The following is a 17,981-nucleotide window of genomic DNA, read 5'->3' on the forward strand; positions in this document are numbered from 1 at the left end:
TGAGAGAGCCTGTTGTTTAAAACAGTGTGGCACCTCCACCCCCTCTATTTGGCTCCCTCTTTCACCATGTGACACACGGGCTCTCCTTTGCCTTCTGCCATGATTGGAAGCTTTCTGAGATCCTCACCAGAAGTCAAGCAGATGCCAACACTACGCTTCTCGTACACCCTGTATAACCATGAGCTAATTAAACCTCTGTTATTTATGAATTACCCAGGATCAGATATTCCTTAATAGCAACGCAAATGAGCTAACACAGAGATACTCAGTTTTTCTGATGGCAAGAGCCATTTCCTATATTGTAACCTGCTAATCCTTATTAACATGAGAGAGGATTCGTTGTTCAGAACCAGAGTGAACCCCAACCAAGTCTCTCTGTTTGAAGAGGGCCCTTTGCTTGGGCTTCCTGCCTCAATTGCATCATTTGCTGCAGGAACAAACACAAACAAGCTCCTTTTCTCCTTGGAGGGCATCTCCACCACCCTTCCAATCATTGTATCATTATTATTAAAATGGTGTTTATTTTCTGATAAGAAGAAAGTTTACTTTAAATGTTTGTAGAAAATACAGAAAAACAACAAGAAAATATTAAATTAGCCTGTAATCTTATAACCCTGAGATAACCACTTATAAAATTTTGCAATATTTCCATTTAGTCATAGGTACTATAATTTTATACAGTTTTATGTCCTAGTTTCACTTAATTTGGAGAGAGTTTTTCCACATCATTAACTATTTCTAAAAAAACACAATTTGTCCTAGTTACACACAGTGTCCCATTCTGTGGCTAAATCATAATTTATTTTCTGTTTGCCCATTTAAAGTCACTTTGTTTACCTTGTATTTTCTATTCTAAAAATGCTGTGACAAACATCTTTGTTCATCTTTTGTTCCTGTCTTTGATGATTCGGAATGACTGATTGCTGATAATAAAACTACTAGTCAAAAGATTATTTTAAGGTCTTTAATACATATTGCCAAATGAATGATAAGCTTAATTAAACTTTACAAAACAATGTATGCATCTGCTGCGGAGGTAGCAATATGCCACAAATACTAAAACAAAACAGAAACAATCTACACTATAATCTCCCCTATGAGCTGAAATGATCTACAGCCAAACAGCTTATAGTCCATAAAGCATGATTTTCCTATCTGATACTCTGCGTTAACATGACATGACTATTCCAGGAAATTCTTGACCCAGAAGATTAAGTTGGAAATAACTTTGAAAATTCATTGATCTCGATAATTGACTACTCCACATCTCTTCATCAGAGTAAATAGCTTCCTTCTTAGAAGGATAGATTGTTCAGCTGGAATCATCCAGTTGTTTACTCTGAGGTTTGCTCCAAAATCCTCACCTGAGTTCACCAATCCTGAATTATTATATCACAACTTTGGCCCAGTCCCAATTAGACCTCCTCACAGAAACACCTACCTTAAACCAGACCCCTCCAAATCACAAAAATATCCCATCTTTATCCTTCCTTTTCAGACAGTGCTAAAAAGGCAGTGGTCTTCCGTATCACAGGAAGCAGTACACTTGGCTTTGCTTGACCCACAGGCTATTTCATGGTCTCCTTGGGGTGCTGGAGGTCCACTGCCCTTCCACAGTAGTGAAAGATGGCAGCATCTGTTGAGCACTTCTGTGATCCAGGGCTTTATCTTCGTTATAGCATTCCATCCCTACAACAGCCCTGTTAGTTGAGCACTATTATTCAAATTGCCAAATGTTACATATTTAGAAAGTGGCTTTATGCTAAGAACTCTGCCTTACTATGTAATAGCTCCAACAACTTCTATCCTTACAACACCCAACAACAGAGACACCTCCCAGTTTGGTCAGGGGAGGTCTAGTCCTGCGTCTTCAGGGCTACCTCTGTATTATCACATGGAGTAGGGGTCTACAGCACCTCAAGACGGTAGGTCCCAACCTGGGTGATTTTTTTCCCTTTCCTAAAATGCTTATTATAAAATTTTCTGTACATAACAAAATAGAGAATAGTAAACACTAATACATTCATCTCCTTGATTTAACTATTTTTAATATTTTTCATCTTTAATTCATTTTCACACTGCATTTTACTTCTTACCTATGCATTTGTTAAAAATAAAATAAAGGCCTTTTCCTGTATAACAATAATTATTTTCTTTTAAGAAAGTGCTCTCCCTCTGGCAATGTGGCAAATATTTTCGTTAATTTGTGCTAGGAAGTTGAGCATTGATTTAGACTCCTCACATACTTTTGTTCTTTCCACCCAAGTCCCAGTTCACACCTTTATACATATATACAAATCCACTTATTTTCCATAGTATAGATTCTGTCTTCATAATGCATCTCTGTCTACTTACTTCTTGTTCCATTCCCAAAACCAGAGACTGACAACATCTCTTGGACAGCTGAAATTATCTCTTAGTTGAGCACTCTGTTACACTCAGACCAGATAAGAGTTCTTAAAATACAGTGCTGACTGAATATACCACATCTTTTTGGAAACATTTCAGTAGCAGATTTTTTTTTAACCAAACTAGCAGCTCCTGATGTTATCTCTATCAACTTTCTACAAAAATGTTTGTTGAGATACTGCAGGAAAAAAAGGAAAAAAAATACACATACAACAACTTCCCAAAAGTAGATGCAGAGATACTCTATTTTTTCTATTCTGTCTCTCTATGCTAGAATCTGGGAGCAACTTCTGCGCATTGGTAAGGTTGAAGATGCATTCATGGTAAAACAGTGAAGGTGCAGTTGGATGGGCTCAGAAGGAAAGAGAAAGCTGCACCCCCTCTCCTCCTCTGCTCCAGGCCCCCGATGCCGACACAAACCTGAAAACCACGCAAGGAGGCCAAAGTCCTCCTTCTACAAATGTGCTCAGCAAATGCTGTTATCAGGAAAGAAACACAGCAAGAGAGTAGATGCCAATGGTGACTTCTCTGTTAGATGGGGATACTCCCTGGTCTCTCCCTCACACATGGTAGAAAGAGGAAGAGACTCAGAATGAGTCAACACTGGAGGCTGCCATGTTCACATTCTCCAAAAACATAACAGAAAGCAAGGTTAGAAATAATGAGTCAAAGTGAATTCAAAGTGTGAGGGAACTTTATAGATGCCAAATATGACAGTGAAAATAGGTATATCTGTTAATGAACAGGTAATTTTCAAGAACCATTATTAAAAAATATAAAAATCAGTATAGAAAGTAAAGTGAACAAACTGTTGGCAGTATGAGGCAAAATTAGCAGTAGTACTATTATGGGAGACTTTAACACTCTCAAATATAAGATAGACCTCCAATGAATATAAGGATATAGATAACTTGATAACGTAATTGACAGGCTAAATTTAAAAACTTGCCTTCACTACATTAGAGAAGTACCTTATTTTCAAGTGACCATGGACCTTATAAAACCTAATCTACCATATCACAAAAAAAGCATCAATAAATTCTTAGTAGTAGAAATCACACTGATCACATTTTTTGACCACATTACAATAAGAATAGAAAAATAAGAATAGTAATTTAAACACAATAACAAAAACTTAATAAGCAAGAAATTAAAAATCACCTTCCTAAATTAATATGGGATCAAAGGCAAACTAAAATAGAAGCCACTTTTGGGGGGGGACAAAAAAAAAAACAAAACTTATCAAAATGGTAGTAAACAAATCTTAAACTCTTCACTGTTAGAAAGAAAAAATTAATATCAATTAAGCAAGTTTCCTGAAAACTAACAAGATAAATAGAAAAAATAAAAATGAGCAGAACTAGAAATGGTAATAAACAGATTTAGAAAATATTCTTTAAATCATAAGAAAATGCTACATACAATTCCATTTATCATTTGAAAATTAAATAGAAATAGGCGATTTACTGGAAAACCACAAAAAACTCTCAAGATTTTTTCTAAAGTGGTAGAACACCAAAATACACCAACAATCATGAGAAAGACAATCAATAAACTATCAAAAAAGTTTTGGGGCTTCGGAACCAGGTCGTTTTTAACAATAAATTCTGTCAAATTTCTTAGCAGTATATACTCTCCATGAAAATATCTATGTGCATTTATATGTAAGTCCACACCTCTACACACATGATTATACCCACATTCTGCCTTCTATCCTGGAAGAAGACAAATTGCTTCCTAATTTATTTCATAGAAGTGCCCATTCCAACACTGGATAAAAGATAGTACCAAGATGAAAACTATAGAACAGACACAGTTACGAACATAGATGCAAAATCCTCATTTAAACGTTAATAAATTAAATTCAATAGTATGTCTTTTAAAAAACCACTCACTGCAACTGTTTATTTAGTTTAATATTGGAAAATCTATTAATCAAATTAATAGGTAATATTAGCTCAACTGATGGAAACAAAAAGCACAAGACAAACTTCTCAACTTTTTCTTATTTTTTCAAAAAAGTGCGTTGTAAATCAGGAATGTAAGGATACTTTCTTAATATGACAAAGACATCCACTTTTTTTTTTTTTTTTGAGACGGAGTCTCACTGTGTCTCCCAGGCTGGAGTGCAGTGGCGCGATCTCGGCTCACTGCAAGCTCCGCCCCCCGGGTTCATGCCATTCTCCCGCCTCAGCCTCCCAAGTAGCTGGGACTACAGGCGCCTGCTACCGCGCCCGGCTAGTTTTTTGTATTTTTAGTAGAGACGGGGTTTCACCATGTTAGCCAGGATAGTCTCGATCTCCTGACCTTGTGATCCACCCGCCTTGGCCTCCCAAAGTGCTGGGATTACAGGCTTGAGCCACCGCGCCCGGCCCAAAGACATCCACTTTAAACCAGCAGTGTGAACAAGGAGAGGAAGACCAACAGGCTAGTGACTACTACTATTATTCAATACTCTGCAGAAGTTTTAGGCAAGGCATTGTAGCATGATGAAAAGGGGATAGAATTATCATTATGTCTACTTCAAAAACCCAAGGAATAAACTGAAAATCTACTGCCAGTAATGAGATAGTTGAACAATGTTGCTGCTAGATAGAAATTTGAAAAAATAGCTATTTGAAAATAATCTTTTGAAACTACATAATGGAATAAAATAGCAACAATAGAACAAAGCAGGAAAAAAAAGCATAGACTACAACATGTAGGATTAACTTAAATAAGACACATGTAAGAACTATAGAAAATATACAATTACAAAACCGATGTCAAAAAGAAAATGGGCTTCAATAAATGAAGAAGCATACCACATTCTGGGAAAGGAAGAGTGAATGATATAAAGATATTAATTCTTTGCACATGAATGTCCCTGTATTATGAAATTCCAATAAAAAAATCAATTTGACTTTTCTTCTTTGGAAACATGATGAAGTACTTTTAAAGTTAAGCTGGCATAAAAAGCCAAGAATAACTAAGGGAATTTTATAAAGGAAGAATAATAAGAAAGGCCTTCTACACCAGACATGAAATATGTTTAACAAAATCTTAGTGATTCGATCAGATGATAGGAGTTCAATAATTGACAGAAGGATCAGTGCAAAGAGATGAAATGTGAGTAGAATTAGAATCTGATGTATACAAGAATGATAAGAGTAATGTAGTGGGTATGGAAAGGGAATGGAAGGAGGGAGGGAAGAATACAATTTCAAAGAGGATAATGAGGAAGCCCTCACCAGGAGGGTAATTTTGATCAAAGATTTTTAAAAGATGAAGGAGTTACCCACCCATATATCTTGGGACAGAGCTTTCCAGGAGAGAACAGCAACTGCAAAGCCACTGAGGCGGGAACCAGTTGATGTGTTCAAGAGAGATGAAGGAGACCAAATCCTCCTCTTGCTGTAGTAACTGAGGCAGGGAAATAGTAGGAAATGGGACCAGAGAGGGACTGTGGTGGGCTGGGGATTGGATCATATAGTCTTTTACACCATTATCCAGATTTCACTTTTTACTCCAAGTGAGATAGCAAGCCATTGGAAGTCACGGGACAGAGGCATGGCAGGATCTGATTTCCATTTTTAAATGATCACTCCAGTTTCTTGGTTAAAAATAGGCTGTAAAGAAACAAGACTAAAATTGGGAAGACCAGTGGAAGGCTACTGCTAAAATCTAGCCAAGATATGATGAACAAAGTAGCAGTGCAGATGGTATGGAAGATTTTGCAGAAAGTAGAGTCAACAGGATTTACTGAAGGCGTGAAAGTGAAGTATGAGAAAAAGAGAAGGGTCAAGGGTGACTCCTAAATGTTTGGTCTGAGCACCTGAAGGATGTAAGTTTCATTAGCTGAGTTGAGATGACCTCACAAAAAGTGGCCTTAGAAAGATCAGGAATTTAATTTGGACTACGACACATCTAGCCTGCTCATTTAGACAGCTAGGTGGAAATGTTGAGAAGGCTATTGTATTAATATATACTCTAGAGTTCAGGGGAGAGACACAGACTACAGTCATAAAGCCTGGAGTCATAATATATAGATTTTATCAGGAGCAGTGAGTCTGGATGGAATCGGGGTGGGAGTGAGCATAGAGAGAAAAGTTCATGGGCAGAGGCCTAGGGCCTGACAGCACTAGAGGCAGGATTGTGCCGAGGAGAGGAGAGAATTGCCAGTGAGGTAGGAGGTTGTGATGAGTCTGTTTCTGGAAGAGACAGTGGTTAAGCTGTGCCAATACTGCTGACAGATCAAATCCCAGCAAGACTGAAAACTGGCCAGTGGAGATAACAATGGGGAAGTCATTGGTGACTAGATAAGAGGTGTTTTGGTGGAGAGGTGGGATCTAAAAACTACAATGGGTTTTAAAAAAGAGGAAAGAAATTGAAGTCTGTCAGCTGAGACTACTAAGAGCATTGCTTTAAAGGGAAACAAAAAGGGAAGAAGTTGGCACTACAGGCAAGGTTAAACATTTGGAAAACAAAACTAAAATAAATCTTCACATTAGTACATATGGCAAAGAACATTCCAGATGGCCTAAAGAGTTAAATGTAAAATAATAAAATATTAAAGCACTTACAGACAATATAGGTGAATAACTATCTAACCTTGGGATGGGAATGGATAATCTAAGCACAACAGAAAAGAAAAAAAAAATATACACGTACAAGTCATTTGATTGAAAAAATGCCAGGAAACCTTAAAATAAAAGTCATACATGTTTGAAGAATACACGACACAAATATTATACAATACTACTGTCCAATGCATTTAGAGAAAAATGCTGAAACACCAAGGGAAAATTCAGCAAATATCACAGACAAGAAGCACTACCACTGCCTAGATGTGAGAAACATTCACATATTTGTAAATGTAGAAGTTACAATCACAATATAATCACGATAAAATGAGGTAAATTTTTTAACCTTCTTAAAATATTATCAGAAGTTGTCAACCTCTAAAATTAGTTCTTATATTCAATATTGGCAAAGTTTGGTTGAGGGTGTGGTCACAGTTTTAATTAGGTGAAATCTTACCAGAAAGCAGATTGGTTTTATTAGTAACTTTAGAAGTACATGGGTTTCGAACATTAGTTTCACTTCTAAAAATTTATATTAAGAATATAATATAAACACATAGGCAAAAGAACATTTATCAAATGCCACATCTGATGCTTAAAATTAACAAATCTGAGTATCTTCATTGCGAAATAAGAATAACTGTCTCATGCAGTTCTTAACATTAAATAAATTAATATTTACAAAGTATTCAGTATAGTATCTTGACATACAATTAAATCTTATTTATTTAAAATCATTCACTAAATCCTAAACATCATTTGACAATCATTTGTTGAATAGGTAAATAAAATAGTCACATTGTGTCAATTGAGAAAAGATGCAAAACCATACGTATTGTATGAATCTCAATTTATATATATATGTCTTTTGAGAGAGACACAGCTATTTGTTTTATATCATACAAAATATTACTATTAAGTCATTTGAGCCTAACTACTTAATAAAAGAAATACCACGTGTATTGTATGAATCTCAATGTTGTTTGTTTGTTTGTTTTTGACATGGAGTTTTGCTCTTGTTGCCCAGGCTGGAGTGCAATGGTGCAATCTCAGCTCACCGCAACCTCCGCCTCCTGGGTTCAAACAATTCTCCTCCATCAGCCTCCTGAGTAGCTGGGATTACAGGTATGTGCCACCATGCCCAGCTAATTTTGTATTTTTGGTAGACACAGGGTTTCTCCATGTTGGTCAGGCTGGTCTCAAACTCCCCACCTCAGCTGATCTGCCCACCTCAGCCTCCTAAAGTGCTGGGATTACAGGTGTGAACCACCACACCCTCCCGAATCTCAATTAAAAAAAAAAAAACAAATATATAGATATATAAAATAAATTGAGATTCGTACAGTATATATGGTTTTGCATATTACTTTTTTCAAAAGGGTATATTTCATTTGACATATACAGGTAAAAAATTGGAAGAAAATATATCAAAATACTTATGGTTCTCTCTGGATAAGAGGAATCATTACTACTATTAAGAAATCAGTTATCAGAGAAGCAAATACTACATGTTTTCACTTCTTTATGTCCATGAATATTGAGTACTCATGGACATAAAGAAGGGAACAGCAGACACCAGGGCCTACTTGAGGGTGGTGTGTGAGAGGAGGGTGAGGATTGAAAAACCACCTGTAGGGTACTATGCTTATTACCTGAATGCAAAATAATATGAACACCAAACCACCACAACACGCAATTTACCCATGTAACAAACCTGCACATGTACTCTGAACTTAAAATAAATTTGGAAAGGAAACAAAAGAAATCAGTTCTTAATCTGTCTTTACTTTTAATGTCATTCTATTTTTGCTGTTCTAGAGTTTTGGTAAAGCATGTCTAGATATGTATTTTATTGTATCTATTTAAAACAAAAAAACATTTTTTTAGAAATGGGGACTTACTATGTTAATGGGGTCTTACTCCAGGCTGGAGTACAGTAGTGTGATCAAAGCTCATCGCAGCCTCAAACTTCTGGGCTCAAGTGATCCTCCTGCCTTAGCCTCCCAAGTAGCTGGGATTATAGGCACGAGCCACCACGCCCAGTTTTTAAAATTTATTCTGCTTGTAATTTGTTGTTCTTTCCGAATCTATGAATTTTGTGTTAAATCTGGAAAATTCTCTTGCCATGTCTTTTCCCTGTCTTCTTCTGGAACTTCAATTAGACGTATGTTAGACCTACATGGGAGTCTCTTTAAGTTGTCTTTGACATTTTCTGTTTTTTGTTTCTTTATTTTACATCCATGGTTCTCAAACTATAGGTCAAGGAATACTGGGAAACCAGAGTGAATTCACAGGGACACTGTGGGAATGTTTCATTTTTGAGAGAGACATAGCTATTCATTGTATACTATGCAAAATACTAAAACTAAGTTGTTTGAGCCTAACTACTTGATAAAAGAAATGTTGGGTATTTCTTTTGCTCTAGGGGTACTATAAAAAAATTATTGAGGCACTAACACATGAATGGTGACATGAACCAAGGAAGTTTATGAATCTCTATTCTAGACTTTTGGTATTTATTTTGTTAAGATTATCTTCCAGTCATGAGTTCTTTGCACAGCTGAAACTAATCTGTTTCGTATCCATCTATTGAAATTTTACTCTCATTTAGTATGCTTCATATTTCTAAGAAGTTTTACTTGGTTACTTAAAAATATTACTGGTAGATTTTAATGTTTTCTTATTCCTAAATTATATTCTGACAGCCATTTTTATTTATTTGCGCATACCTATATATACATATTTTATATTCTGCTTTTGAAACATTACCCCATCTGTAGTTTTCAAAGTTCCTTTTCTACACTATACTATGAGCACTGACTTTTCTTCATGGTGGTCTGTTTCCTCATATACGTGATCAGCTACATGTTTTAAAAATTCGTGGAAATGTAAGCAATGCCTGCAATTAAAGTGCATGCCCTTGGTGAAGATTTGCATTGTTTTCCCCAAGGATTTAAAGTCTTACCAACAACCTATGTCCAAGCTTACAACTTATGGGAGCCACATAGGAGTTGTGAATTAACATTCATGGGAGAGCAGTCTTTAGTTAAGGATTCCAAGAAGTCTGTCTTTCCCCTGCATCCAGAGACATCTTCAACCCAAGCAAGTAGTCCCACTCTCTTCTTCTGCAAGGCCCATGTTCCCCCTTAACCTACTTCAGGATCTTGCCTTTAGGGTCTGTGGCTCCAGGATGGACTCTGGCTGTTTTACCAAGTCCCAGGCTTTATCTCATATCCACACCCAATCCCTCAAATTTGCACTCTAGGGAATGAGGGATCAGAAACTGTCCTAGTGCAGAATTGGCTTCACCTTAACTTACCTTTCTGAAGTAATACTGTTTTGTTGCTTTGTGTTTCTTGAACTTTCCCTTGCTTTCTTGCCAGATCACTATGCATTTAAAAATACTTTAAATATATTTTTCACAGTATTTCTAAATACACTGGGATTATTTCTGTGTATGCCTCACCTTACCATATTTCCAGAAAGAGGAAAGCATGTTTTTGTATTTTTACACTGAGGAGAAATTACCTTTATAGTTAGATGGGATTACACTATTCACTTTGCTCATGAAAGCTCCCGGCCTCCTCATTCACGCCTTTGCTCACTCCGTTTCCTCTACTCAAAATGTCTATGATGTCTATGTCTGTGACACATTTCCGAGTCTTACCTATCCTCAAAGTCCAGAAAAATGCTGCCTCCTGCCTGTAGTCTTCCTCAATCTCCCCTGCAGCTTCTGAAGCTAAGTTTACCTGTATCTTTCCTTTGAGTATCTGTCACTTTCTCCCTCGTAGTGAATATTTAAGTATATCAGACCTTGCTCATTTGTAGTTATAGAAGTTAGTGCTTTGACTGTTTACAAAGGCTTCAGATTTCATCATGGATATTATATTTTAATTTTTGTGAGACCCAAATTTGCATTCGATACTCCATGGCTGAAGTTCAGAAGTGACTTCTATAGTTTGTAAGAGTAGCTGGGAAGGCCCAGGGCACCCATTACCAAGTTTATCTGCGTAGCCCATACATACGCTAAAAAGGTGGTCAAACTTTGGTTCTTCCAATGGGAGGGGGAAAAAAGTTCCTAATAAGAAAATTGGCTTCTACCGTTGCTAATATAAAAGAAGAGAAAAATAAGTAGATCCAATCAAGTGATGACTTTGGCCAGAAAAAAAATTTTATGTATACATATACACATATATATACACACACATATATATTTAATATATATTCAATATAATATAATGTATATTATTTAATATAATACATATTTTTAAAAATAATATTTAAAAGCAAAGATTCAGATTCTGCAGTAGTTCAGACATGAAAGGTCCACCATACATTCTGTACGGAAACTGGAAAAAGCAATTTATGAAGCTATTTTAGCAAGTTCTCTGGATAGTGCAAAAATTGTTCAAGTGAGAGATGGCCTAGTATAGAGTTTATGTTAATGGTGAGATTTATTTTAATAGCTTTATAAATTACTTGAGTTCTGTATTTATAGAATCATTAAGGGTCCAAAGGGGTCACTTATATTTTTCAGTTATATTTTATTGCATTTTATGTAGCAAATTATATGCTATAGTAAGATTCATGAATATGGGGATTGGTGAAGGTCTCAGGGTATATCGCTTGCAAATGTCAAGGATTTTATGAATGTTTATTATGTCCTGAAAGGTAAAATTCATGTCTAGCTTAACTTTCTCCCTGACTTCACCTAACAGTGCTTTTCCCGTAGTAGGCCCACATTTGTTGAAATGAGTAGGCATTTCATTTGTTGAAGGAAGAAAAAAAAGAAAGCTGTTCTTATCTTTACGTTGCTTTTCCACATTTTGGCATTTCTCCTGGGGTGAGTTTACTTAGGTGTTGTTAGAGGAGATAAGTGAGGTAAACAGAGTCTCTCTTCAGTTTCCATGTGTGGAATTGTAACAAATAAATAACATCCTCATTCATTATTAATAGTCTTTCCAGAGATCAAAAAAGTGGATTCCAATTTCCAATGAATAATTCTACTGGCAATTATTTGCAGTTTAAATAAAAGGAAAGGCATTTTATGTGGACGATACAAGCAGTGGATAATTAAAATACAGTAACTGATTTACATAAATAATGAAGATGGGAAATTATCTCTGACTTCGTTTGCAAAACTCAATTTCCAATTCATCCCCCGTGAAGAGGATTAGCCATTTCCACTCTAGCCCCACCTCTCTAGAGGGGACAAGAGCACATTATGCATATCGCACAGTTTTTCTCTGGCAAAGGTGTAAGAGGGATCTAATTTCAGCTGTTCACATTTGAAAACAAAGAACTGAGTTTATATAGTTCCTTTAAAATTTTTTAATTAAGAGCTATAAATAATGATTTCCAAAATACACAGGTGCATTCTCAAACACACCCTCTACATGCAACCACATACAAACATATGCACAAAGTACAGCCACAAAATACCCAGTTGAGGATTGCATAGTAGATGAGTTTTAAAACTAGCAGTAAATTGTTCATTCTCAAATTAAAAAAAAAAAATGCTAACATACCTACTGCAACAAGAACAACAATAAAATACTACATTACTTATATTGTCACTTTCAAAAAAAAAAGAAGAAAAATAATAACAAAAACCTAGGAGCTGATTGTTACGTAAATGAATGCAAAAAGACTGTTAAGTTTTGGTTCCTCCATTTGGTGTATTTTTGACTTGGCAAAATGAAAGATGGAATATAGTGAGGCAACAGGTAAGGAACTGTGTGGCCATCTTTCGTGATCGGTCCCCTCATCCCAAGGCTTTTATATTGATAGAATTCCCCTATTGTGACGTTAGTCAAAATCCACATATTGCATGAGTTAACAGTTTCACTCCGCTCATCTTTCACTTAAAATTTTCTCAGGATCTGGAGGTTCTGGGCTGACAAGCTCACAAATGTGATCTCAGAGTCCAGCATCCCACATTCAAGTTTCCACATTCACATTTGTGAGTGCCAGGATGTACTATGTCCTGTATCAAGGACTACTTGCAAAAACGAAAGAGCGTACAATTAGGGAAATATGGGTTTATGGCCCAGTTCCACCACTTACTAGCTGTGTGACCTTGAATAGTTACTAAAATTGTCAGTTTCTTCAAGCTGTAAAGTGAGGATGATAATAGAACCGAACTTGCATGGTTCTTCTGAGGAGCAAGGGTAATACTTTATGTGAAAACCCCTGTATAACTGCATAACTCTGAACCTTTCAGTCCTTAGGACTCAGAGGTATGATGGAATGCTGTTCTATTTTGGTTCATTTATACACACTTATGGCTTCATTTTTGTTGTTGTTGTTGTTTTCACATCAGATGGGTAATGTGCCGACGTCATAAGAAGGTTCAAGGGTGGCACATCTCACACATGCGTGTGAGCCCAGCCATCACACTTATGAACCACAGAAGCGCCTGCTTCATTTCTTTTCATTTAAGCCTAATGATTGTTTGAGTTTTTAGCACACCTATCTAATTTATATGACATCTTATTTCTCTGACGGTAAACCAACATTTATTTGTTGTTAACTGATGATGTTGCCTAATGATCAGGACCCAGATTGTAATGTGTTATGTGTCAGCCAAGCTGAATGCTGTCATGAAATAGACACACAAAAGGGTGGAGCTTGTTCTGCCTGCCACAGACGGAAGCCATTTTCAATAACCCAATAATATCAATAGAGGCTGAGATGAGATGGCGGGCAGCAGCTATTTCCTCCACCTTCTATCACCTTTTTGGCTCTTCCTGGGGAGTCAACATGTGTTGCAGTCCGCAGTGTAAATGTTTCAGCATCATGTGCACTTGGGAAATTGCAGGTCCTTTCATAGAGAAATCCCACAGAAGACAATTAAGGCCTGGTACACATTTCCTTCAGAGACCTCTCACACCTCAGCCAAACGACTCCTCCCTTCCCCTTTAAATGCAGGATAACCAGAATGGATCACTTAATATTTGTTAAGCATGTCATGCACTTCAAAACCTCTGCAACCTCGCTCACCTCTCCCCTCTTGCCTGCGAACCTTGCAATGCCTTCTCACTCCTGATATCCACCCAAATTCTCTGACTGCAAACTTTGAGTCATCCTTGATTAAACCATTCAACAGTCACCTTATCTATGAAATAGTTTCCCACACCTTGCCTAATGGAAAATTTAGTCACTTTATCACCTTCTACCCATGGCTCTTTTTACATTATGAGGCATTTTTCAAAGTGCACACCAACTGGGCCTGCTTGCCTAGGAGAAGGATCTAGATTGCATGCAGTCTCATATGCCATACTGCTACTCAGCCGGGACAGCGTCAGTCAGTGAATGTCAATGAGAGATACATGAAAGACCCTTTACCCACAAAGAGTTAGAAAATCTAAGCCCCTGTTCCTTAGATGTAAACTATCTTAAACAGATGAAGCTAAGGCTTGACTAAGAAAGTAAGCCTGAGCCACATGGGTTTACCTTTAGCCCATCTCAAACCCCATGAAGTGATAAGAAACCCACATTGGGGGTCAGAGTGCAGCTCATAAGAGCACTGACAAAGAAGTAAGAGCTGTGCCAGTGGATGCAAAATGTTGATGATTATCTAAATAATAGAAAGCAAATAGTATCAAAGTTGCGGGGACAAAAAGGGACGACAGATAAAACAAGAGTCCAAAATGCATGCAAGAGAGGGCTTGTGGGATGAGAAAGCCAAGGAGTGTGAGCAGGGGTTAACAGGGAATATAGCGGGCAGTATGGGTACATGCTGGTGTCTCTGAGGCTGCTAGTCTGTGGCGGTTGATGTTTGGTGTCAGCTTGACTAGATAGAGAATGCCTAGATGGCTGGTGAAGCATTGTTTCTGGGTCTGTGAGGAGACTGACATTTGAGTCAGTGAACCGGAACAGAAAGATCCCCCTCAATGTGGGTGGACATTCTCTAGTCAGCTGCCAGCGCCGCTGGAGCAGGGCAGGAGGAAGGAGGAGGAGGAGAAGTTTGCCGCGTCTTCTGGCTCACTCTCTTCCCAGGTGGGCACTCTTGTTTCCTCTCCTCCTGCCTTTGGACATCGGACTCCAGGCTCCTCAGCCTTTGGACTCTGGAACTTGCACCAGTGGCCTCCCTGGGGCTCTCAGGACTTAGGCTCCAGTTAGGGGGCTGTACTGTCGGCTTCCCTTGTTTTGTGGCCTTTAGACTTGGACTGAGCCACTACCAGCTTCTCCCCCAGCTTGCAGATGGCCTAACTTGGTGGGACTTCCTCGTGTAAAATCGTGTGAGCCAATTCTCCCTAATAAACTCCCTTTCATGTATACATGTATCCTATTCATTCTGTCCCTCTGGAGAACCCTCATACGTAGCCCCTCCACCACTACCCCACTCCTTCACTTGACCAAGTCAAGCCTGTGGTATTTGTAGCACTGAAAAGCAGTTTGTGTGTGGGCACTGGCCCAAAGAGGCACCACAAATGGTGACCATGGGTCCCTCCATGGGGGGAGATAGACCCAGCAACACAGTATTAGCCTCCTTCCACTGCCACACGAACCAGAACACAGGCAGGTAAACAGACCCAGGCCAGGAGGAGAGGGAAGTTTGGCAAAAAAACAAAAGGAAACACAGATAATCAAATGTTATTCTCCATTTGAAGGAAAACACACTTTTTAAAAAGCAGCATTCAATAGAGCAAAGAAGAGACAAAGACCTTAAGCTATATTAACGTCCTTAGAGTTACTCTAGAAAAATGCTAAATCTTTAAACAGAAACAACTATATCTTGAAATTAAGAATGATCTTCAAAGTAAAATAATGGTAAGTAATATTCTAAATATTAAAACATCAGGATGGCTGTAGATGAAGAGTAACAGCTAGAAGATCAAACTAAGGGTTTCTCTAAAAAATCATAAATAAGAAAGAAAGAAATAGAAAATATGAACAGAAAATTAAGAGATATAGAGGGGGTCTGAAAAAGAAAAATGAGCAGAAAAAAAGATTAAAAATATTTGAAGAAATTTACTTAGAGCTGAATAAATACATGGGTCTTCAGATTGAAAGGATCTACCTCATGCCAAAATGAGTTTTAAAAGGTTCACAACTTTCAACATTATGGTAAAATGTCAGAACACCATACATAAAGAAACATTCTAAAAATTTCCAGAGAGAAAATAACAGATTACTTACAATAACATAGAGATTAAATTTACATCTTATTTTTTAACAGCAAAACTAAATGCTACCAGAAAATGATCCGAGATTGTTATTTTAAACCCATACTCCATACCCTGGCAAACTTGCATTCAAGTATGAGGACAAAATGAAGATTTTTGAACCTGCAAAGACTTGGAAATTTTGCCATCCATAAATACTTCAGGGAAAAAAATATATAAGGAAAATCCCATAAAATAAAAAACAAAACCAAGTAAAAAGATACAAGAAAGAGTAGTAATCAAATAAAACACTAAAAGTTATAGTCAAGTTTAAATAACTGTTGATGCTTGAGGTTTTAAAAATGTATAAAATAACCATCTGGAACTAAAATCCCAGATGTTCTCAACCACGGGGTTTGCCAGAGAGAGTGGTGAGAAGTGTAAGAATACTAAATGTTTTATTCTTATATAAGAGGAAGATATAGATATTATAGCTGTCGACAGAATTGTTAAAATTGTTAAAAATATAAGTGTAACCACTAGAAGAAGAGAAATAGATATATAAATTTCAAATCACAAGGGAGGGAATATAATGGAACAAAATATAAAATCAATTCAGCCACAGGCAAGATCCAAACAAATAACGAAAAAACAAACAAACCAACCCAGTCAAGTTCAAGTATATTGGCAATCACACAAAAAAGTTCATTTTAAACTCTGAAAAATAAAATGCAGTTACATGTGGAGTACAAGAGGGCCCCTGAAATTAAAAGACACAGAGGGAATAACAAAGGATGGAAAAATGAATACTAGGTATGACGCAGTAAGAAATAGATATTTGATCCTTGCACCTTATTCCCTGTAATTTCTGATAGGAGTGATGAGTATGCCTTTGGTTCTTGTGAGGTGACTCTTTGAGGGCCCCAGGTCACTTCAGAAGGGGGCTGCTTGCCGGGAAGGCCAAAGCATCATAAGCCCCTTGCAACTTTAAGCCCCCATCCTGACCTCTGGGGAGGGGAAAACAGCTGGAGATGAAGTTGATCCCCAATGGTCAACGATTTAATAAATCAGGCCTATGTAATGAAACCTTCATGAAAGCCCTTAAGTATTAACAGGTTCAGAGCGCTTCCAGGTTGGTGAACACATCAAGGGGCTGGGAGGGAGGCTCCATGCCCCCACACACCGCACCCCATGCCTTGCTCTTCTAACTCCTTCCATTTACTTGTTCCTGAGTTCTATTCTGTACAATCAGCTGCTAATAATAAATAAATAAATTTCCTGAGGTCTGTGGGCCTTTCTAACAAATTATGGAACCTGAGAAAAGAGTCGCAGGAACCCCGATTTGCGGCAGGTTGGTCAGAAGTATGGTGGAAACCTGGGACTTGTGATTGGCACCTGAAGCGGGGCAGTCTTGTGGGACTGAGCCCTTAACCTGCAGGTTCTATGCTAGCCCCAGATAGTGTCACAACTGAGTTGAAGCACTGGGCTCCCCGTTGGTGTCCGGAAAGTAAAAGATTTTTTTTTTTAAGCCAACCTCAAGCAAACAAAAATAAAAACGAACAAACAAAACTCCACCATGCCACACCTAGACGAGTTTACAGGAAAAATTCCATCTGTTTCAGGGAATAGGAAATGTTTATGAGGCCAGCCTCTTTTTTTTTTTTTTCTTTTCTTTTCTTTTTTTTTTTTGAGACGGAGTCTCGCTCTGTCGCCCAGGCTGGAGTGAGTGGCGCGATCTGGGCTCACTGCAAGCTCCGCCTCCCGGGTTCCCGCCATTCTCCTGCCTCAGCCTCCCGAGGAGCTGGGACCACAGGCGCCGCCACCTCGCCCGGCTAGTTTTTTGTATTTTCAGTAGAGACGGGTTTCACCACGTTGACCGAGATGGTCTCCATCTCCTGAC

General features: G+C 37.8%; 1 protein-coding gene and 1 non-coding gene across 3 annotated transcripts in view; both read right to left on the reverse strand.

Annotated features, from left to right (window-relative positions):
• OPCML (opioid binding protein/cell adhesion molecule like) overlaps nt 1-17,981 on the reverse strand; it is a 1,151,950-nt gene that overhangs the window by 1,045,562 nt on the left and 88,407 nt on the right. The gene's annotated exons all lie outside the window — the stretch shown is intronic.
• Nucleotides 13,288-13,389, reverse strand: LOC112607510. Its single transcript, XR_003115848.1, has one exon. It is a non-coding gene; the product is annotated as a small nucleolar RNA U13 (small nucleolar RNA).

The sequence above is a fragment of the Theropithecus gelada genome, chromosome 14 (assembly GCF_003255815.1).
Source record: "Theropithecus gelada isolate Dixy chromosome 14, Tgel_1.0, whole genome shotgun sequence".
Lineage (NCBI taxonomy): Eukaryota > Metazoa > Chordata > Mammalia > Primates > Cercopithecidae > Theropithecus > Theropithecus gelada.